The sequence below is a fragment of the Aquarana catesbeiana genome, linkage group LG02 (assembly GCF_042186555.1).
Source record: "Aquarana catesbeiana isolate 2022-GZ linkage group LG02, ASM4218655v1, whole genome shotgun sequence".
Classification (NCBI taxonomy): Eukaryota; Metazoa; Chordata; class Amphibia; order Anura; family Ranidae; genus Aquarana; species Aquarana catesbeiana.
The window spans coordinates 40,530,066-40,537,720 of NC_133325.1; positions in this window are offsets into that span (position 1 = coordinate 40,530,066).

A 7,655-nucleotide genomic window follows, 5' to 3' on the forward strand; every position below is an offset into this window, starting at 1 on the left:
GCCATCTTTAATATTGACTGGACCCTGGGCAAAAATTTTTTTGGGCCCCCCCACCCCTCCATGCAATTTCACTCTCCACCTGCTCTGAGACATACAATAAATAGCAGCTAGACTTAAAATCAGTTTACTGTATCAGATCAGGCAGCAATTGCGATTGGTTGCCAGAGGTTACAGCATATCATTACTGCTTACTGACTGGTTGCTAGAGGTTACAGCACACATTACGGCTCACTGATTAGTTGTTAGAGGTTACAGCAAATGATTTCTGCTTGCTAATTGGTTGCTAGAGATTACTGTACAGTAATACTGTTCACTGATTGGTTGCTAGAGGTTACAGCACATCATCTCCTCACTGCAGGGGGGCATGATATACATATGAATACTGCCTTTATTTACATATCAATGCCGCTGATCACAGCTATTTTCTTATGAACGCAGCCACGATTTACATATGAATGCTGGTTATTTACATGTAAACACAGGGTCAGCAGGTGAGTCATCTGTATATAACAATAGGGCAGAGCTGGGCAGCATTAGTACCAGCACTTCACACTGAGATATCGGGACCCAGCACGGGACTAAAACTTCATGGGACAAGGGAATTTTAACTGGGATAGTTGCCAAGTATGAGGCAGCTGCTTTGGGCCCCACAACAATGACAGCGCCCAGGGCAGCTGTCCCTTTTGCCCTGCCTCAAAGACAGCCCTGGTTACATAGTAGGTGAGGTTGAAAAAAAGACACAAGTCCATCAAGTCCAACCTATGTGTGTGATTATATGTCAGTATTACATTGTATATCCCTGTATGTTGTGGTCATTCAGGTGCTTATCTAATAGTTTCTTGAAACTATCGATGCTCCCCGCTGAGACCACTGCCCGTGGAAGGGAATTCCACATCCTTGCCGCTCTTACAGTAAAGAACCCTCTACGCAGTTTAAGGTTAAACCTCTTTTCTTCTAATTTCAATGAGTGGCCACGTGTCTTATTAAAGGAGAAGCTGAGCTTTTTAGGCTGGGCTTCTCCTATGGGTCACAGGAGTGCAATTCCTTTTGCACTCCTTTGACCTATTTTCAGCGGAGAGCGGTCTGAAGTCCACTCTCTGCTGACGTCACTGCCATCGGTCGACGCAGCGCGTCATCCCTACTTCTAATGCCCCGTACACACGGTCGGACTTTGTTCGGACATTCCGACAACAAAATCCTAGGATTTTTTCCAACGGATGTTGGCTCAAACTTGTCTTGCATACACACGGTCACACAAAGTTGTCAGAAAATCCGATCGTTCTGAACGCGGTGACGTAAAACACGTACGTTGGGACTATAAACGGGGCAGTGGCCAATAGCTTTCATCCCTTTATTTATTCTGAGCATGCGTGGCACTTTGTCCATCGGATTTGTGTACACACGATCGGAATATCCGACAACGGATTTTGTTGTCGGAAAATTTTATATCCTGCTCTCAAACTTTGTGTGTCGGAAAATCCGATGGAAAATGTGTGATGGAGCCTACACACGGTCGGAATTTCCGACAACAAGGTCCTATCACACATTTTCCATCGGAAAATCCGACCGTGTGTACGGGGCATTAGTCTGGATCCGCCAGCTGCCTTGATTGATGGCAGTCTCAGTGGCTCGCTGAGACGCTGAGATTTCATTTATAAACTGAGACATCGTAAACACAGGTTACTCTGCTCAGTTATGAATGGACAGTCAGTGATCACTGACTCTGTGCATTCAGAAAAGGTAGGAGCCGGTAAATTACAGATTTACCGGCTCCTTCCTCCTCTCTCTGACAGATCCAGGACAGGGGGGGACCGGAGGAGGACATGGAGGGGGACCGAAGGGAGCACGAAGGGCATGAAGGGGGACCAGAGGAGCACTGAGGACATTGAGGGGGACCAGAGGAGCACTGAGGACATGGAGGGGGACCAGAGGAGCATGGAGGGCACAGAGGGGGACCGGAGGACAAGGAGGGGGACCGGAGGAGAACAGAGAACACGGAGGGGGACCAGAGGAGCACGGAGGACATGGAGGGGGACCAGAAGAGCACGGAGGGCACAGAAGGGGACCGGAGGACATAGAGGGGGATTGAGGAGCACAGAGGACATGGAGGGGGCCGGAGGAGCACGGAGGACATGGAGGGGGACCAGAGGAGCACCGAGGGCACAGAGGGGGACCAGAGCACACGGAGGGGGACCAGAGGAGCACAGAGGACACGGAGGGGGATCGGAGGAGCACGGAGGACATGGAGGGAGATCGGAGGAGCACGGAGAACATGGGGGGGACCGGAGGAGCATGGCGGTCACGGAGGGGGACTGGAGGAGCATGGAGGACATGGAGGGGGACTGAAGGAGGACTGGAGGAGCACAGAGGGAGGACCAGAGGAGCACATAGAGGAGGACACGGAGAAGGACCCAGGGGACAGAAGGGTTGCACTGATACTTAATATCCAGTATAGTAACAAGTCCTATTTGCAATCTTGGAACACAATAATAGGACAGTATGCGAATGGTCTAAACTACGTGGCAGGTTCACCAATGCCAGGAGCCTGGCGGACAAGATGGGTGAACTAGAGATACTGTTGTACGAGGAGGATTTAGATTTTGTGGGAATTTCAGAGACTTGGTTCAACAGCTTTCATGATTGGCTGGCAACCATTCAAGGGTATTCCCTTTATCGCAGGGATAGAGAGGGTAAAAAAGGGGGAGGGGTATGCCTGTATATCAAGAATAGTGTACAAGTTAATGGATGCTCACTAAGGGAGCTAGGGAAGAGGTGGAATCCTTATGGATAGAGCTCCAAAGGGATGAAACTAAGGGGAAAATAATACTTGGAGTATGCTATAGGCCCTAACCTGAGGGAGGAGGGGGAGACAGACCTCCTATCATAATTTGGATTCGCAGTAAGGATGGGAGGTTGTCAGAAACCATGAAATCAGACCGAGACAAAAGTACAGTTAAATCACACTTGTTTAATAATAAAAGTAAAAAGAACCAATGTAGTCAAAACATAGCCAAAGTTCAGTAAACGGAACGGATAGTCAGCCAAGCCAGAATTCAGGGATCAAAGTAGTGGAACAGCAAGCAGGATCTGGAGCCAGAAGGGATGTCAGCAAAGCCAGTCTTTAAACAGGAGCGCAGGAGATAGTTTCTTCTGATGTGACCAAGGCGAAGGTCCTGGATGGCTTAACTCCAATGTAAAAATGCATATAAAAGCAAAGGAGAAGGCCTTCAAGAAATACAAGGCTGAGGGATCATCATCAGCATTTAGACTTTACTAAGAATGCAACAAGAAATGTACGGGTGCAATTAGGGCGGCTAAGATAGAATACGAAAGATGCATAGAGGAGGAGAGCAAAAAAAATCCGAAGAAATTCTTTAAGTATATAAACAGTAAAAGAGGGGGGGACAGACCTTATTGGCCCCATAAAGAAGGGAATCTGGTTACTAAGGATGTAGAAATGGCGAAGGTATTGAATTTATTCTTCTCAGTCTTCACAAGGGAATCGGGGGGCTTTAGTAACCAAAACTGCAATGTTTATCCTCATGACACATCTCAGGAAGGACCCTCATGGCTAACAGAGGACAGAATTAGAAAAAGACTTTGGTAAACTTAACATTAATAAGTCACCGGGACCAGATGGCTTGCACCTGAGGGTCCTTAGGGAACTCCGTCAAGTAATTGCCAGACCATTGTTCCTAATTTTTGCTGACGGTCTACTGACTGGAATGGTACCGGCTGATTGGAGAAAACCAATATTTAAAAAAAGGGCCAAAATACATCCCTGGGAATTACAGACCAGTTAGCCTAACATCAATAGTATGTAAGTTCTTGGAGGGGATGATAAGGGACTATATACAAGATTTTAGAAATGAAAACGGTATCATTAGCAGTAATCAGCATGGATTCATGAAGAATCATTCTTGCCAAACCAATCTAACCTTCTATGAGGAGGTGACCTGCCATGTAGGTAAAGGAAGGCCTGTAGACGTGGTGTATCTGGATTTTGCAAAAGCATTTGACACTATGTTTACTAGGGCTGTTGAAATTAATCGCCGAATCGATGCATCGGCATCCGACCCTCCACGATGCGGCATCGATGCTATAGCTTTAAGGCATCGATTGAGGATGACGTCATCCTCGCGCCGCGTTATGCCCCACCTCCGCGACCGAAGGGAGCCGAAAGCCGCCGAAGAGCAGCGGAAGTAAGCCGCGCCGGCTTTTCCTTCATGCTGCCTCTGACTTACGTCATCACCCTGCTGCCCTGCGAGGAGCGACGCTGTATGCATGTTCGCGGGGACATGGAGCGCCGGTGGCTGGAGCCGCTGCTGCTAAGAGTGGCGGCGGTCGGCTTGTGGAGCACGGAGCTCCGAGGAGGAGAGTGGAGCCGCGGCATGTCAAGCCAGGTAAGGGGGCCGTATGGAGGACACCTCTGCTCTTCCCCCACCTCTACACAGTTTACATGCAAATAGGGCAATAAATCAAAAAATTGTGTGCAGAGCTTTATGGTGATAATAAATGCACAAAAAAGTCTTACTTATTCAAAGTAATTCCAGTGCTGAGTGTTCTCTGCTGTGCTATTCCTGATTTCTGGTGAATGATCTGAACACAGCAGAGAACACTCAGCACTGGAATTACTTTGAATAAGTAAGACTTTTTTGTGCATTTATTATCACCATAAAGCTCTGCACACAATTTTTTGATTTATTGCCCTATTTGCATGTTCACTGTGTAGAGTTCGGGGAAGAAGGATGGGAATTGGTCTGTGGTGACACTGGGCAGGGGAGCGCTATGGTAATAGTATTATATGGGGACAGGTTAGTGGTGAGGGGGGCGGGGTATTATTCATCTTGGATAGGACAGTCTGGCACCTCCCTTACCATGTCCAGCAGGTCTGCAGTCTCTGACCATCTCCTGTACTATGTCTGCAGTCTCTGATCATCTCCTGTACTATGTCTGCAGTCTCTGACCATCTCCTGTACTATGTCTGCAGTCTCTGATCATCTCCTGTATTATGTCTGCAGTCTCTGATCATCTCCTGTATTATGTCTGCAGTCTCTGATCATCTCCTGTACTATGTCTGCAGTCTCTGACCATCTCCTGTATCATGTCTGCAGTCTCTGTCCATCTCCTGTAGTATGTCTGCAGTCTCTGATCATCTCCTGTATTATGTCTGCAGTCTCTGATCATCTCCTGTATTATGTCTGCAGTCTCTGATCATCTCCTGTATTATGTCTGCAGTCTCTGATCATCTCCTGTATTATGTCTGCAGTCTCTGATCATCTCCTGTATTATGTCTGCAGTCTCTGATCATCTCCTGTACTATGTCTGCAGTCTCTGACCATCTCCTGTATCATGTCTGCAGTCTCTGATCATCTCCTGTACTATGTCTGCAGTCTCTGACCATCTCCTGTACTATGTCTGCAGTCTCTGACCATCTCCTGTACTATGTCTGCAGTCTCTGATCATCTCCTGTATTATGTCTGCAGTCTCTGATCATCTCCTGTACTATGTCTGCAGTCTCTGACCATCTCCTGTATCATGTCTGCAGTCTCTGTCCATCTCCTGTAGTATGTCTGCAGTCTCTGACCATCTCCTGTATCATGTCTGCAGTCTCTGACCATCTTCTGTAGTCATTTGGGGGCAGTCTGGAGCTCCTCTTTAAGTTGTCTGCACTGTTTACACTTTGCTACATGCAAGGAGTGTTAAGAACAGATAAAATTTAAAAAATGGAGTTCTTCTGACTACTTAAATTTTTTGGATGAAAACCGCGCGCAGTAATCGTGATGCATCGTGAATCGTGGACCTGATAATCGTAATCGAATCGAATCGTGAGGCCAGTGAAGATGCGCACCCCTAATGTTTACTGTACAAAGTGAAGTCCGTTGGCATGGACCATAGGGTGAGTACATGGATTAAAAACTGGCTACAAGGGCGATTTCAGAGGGTGGTGATTATGGGGAGTACTCAGAATGGTCAGGGGTGGGTAGTGGGGTCCCCCAGGGTTCTGTGCTGGGACCAATTCTGTTTAATTTGTTCATAAATGACCTGGAGGATGGGATAAACAGTTCAATCTCTGTATTTGCAGACGATACTAAGCTAAGCAGGGCAATAACTTCTCCGCAGGATGTGGAAACCTTGCAAAAAGATCTGAACAAAAGAATGGGATGGGCAACTACATGGCAAATAAGGTTTAATGTGGAAAAATGTAAAATAATGCATTTGGGTGGTAAAAATATGAATGCAATCTATACAGTGGGGGGAGAACCTCTGGGGGAATCAAGGATGGAAAAGGACCTGGGGGTCCTAGTAGATGATAGGCTCAGCAATGGCATGTAATGTCAAGCTGCTGCTAACAAAGCAAACAGAATATTGGCATGCATTAAAAGGGGGATCAACTCCAGAGATAAAACAATAATTCTCCCACTCTACAAGACTCTGGTCCGGCTGCACCTGGAGTATGCTGTCCAGTTCTGGGCACCAGTCCTCAGGAAGGATGTACTAGAAATGGAGCGAGTACAAAGAAGGGCAACAAAGCTAATAAAGGGTCTGGAGGATATTAGTTATGAGGAAAGGTTGCGAGCACTGAACTTATTCTCTCTGGAGAAGAGACGCTTGAGAGGGGATATGATTTCAATATACAAATACCGTACTGGTGACCCCACAATAGGGATAAAACTTTTCCGCGGAAGGGAGTTTGATCACTTGCCCACAGGTCACTTGCACCCCCTTCCTGCCCAGGCCATTTTTCAGCTTTCAGCGCTGTCGCACTTTGAATGACAATTGCACGGTCATGCTACACTGTACCCAAATTAAATTTTAATAATTTTCTTCACACAAATAGAGCTTTTTTGGGTGGTATTTAATCACTGCTGGGTTTTTTATTCTGACTGAAAAAAATAAAAAAAGCACCAAAAATTTTGAAAAAACAAAAACATTTTTTTTACTTTATTTCTGTCAGTAAATTTTGTAAATAAGTAATTTTTCTCCTTCACTGATGGACACTGATAGGCTGAAATGGTGGGCATTGAGGAGGTGGCACTTATGGGCACTAATTAGGTGGCAATAATATGTGGCACTGATGAGCACTGATAGGCGGCACTGATGGGCACCAATAGGTGGCACGTATAGATGGCACTGATGGGCGACACTGATGGGCATTGATGGACAGCAGTGATGGACATTGATGGACAGCAGTGATAGGCAGCACTGATATCCAGCACTGACTGGCATCACTAATGGGCACTGATTGGTGGCACTTGTGGGCAATGGTAGGCACTGATTTCTGGCACTGATTGCTGGCACTGATTGGTGACACTGTTGGCGCTATAATGTAATCAGGGCACTGATGATCAGTGCCCTGATTACATGTTTTGTTGTCCCGTGCGAGGAGATGCCGCTGATTGGCTCTCTTCGCCACACACTCTGTCAGTGTGAGGCGAGGAGCGCCGATTACTGGCATCTCCGTGTTTACATGTGGCCGGCTGTGATTGGACACAGCCAATCACATGATTAAAGAGGCGCGGACACACCTCTTTACAGAGATCGGGGTTGCGCCATGTCCTAGCAAAACAGAGGGTGAAACTAATAAGTATTACTTTTTCTGCCAAACACTGTAACAGAATTAAAGCTGGATTTTAACTGAGTTCTCCTGCAAT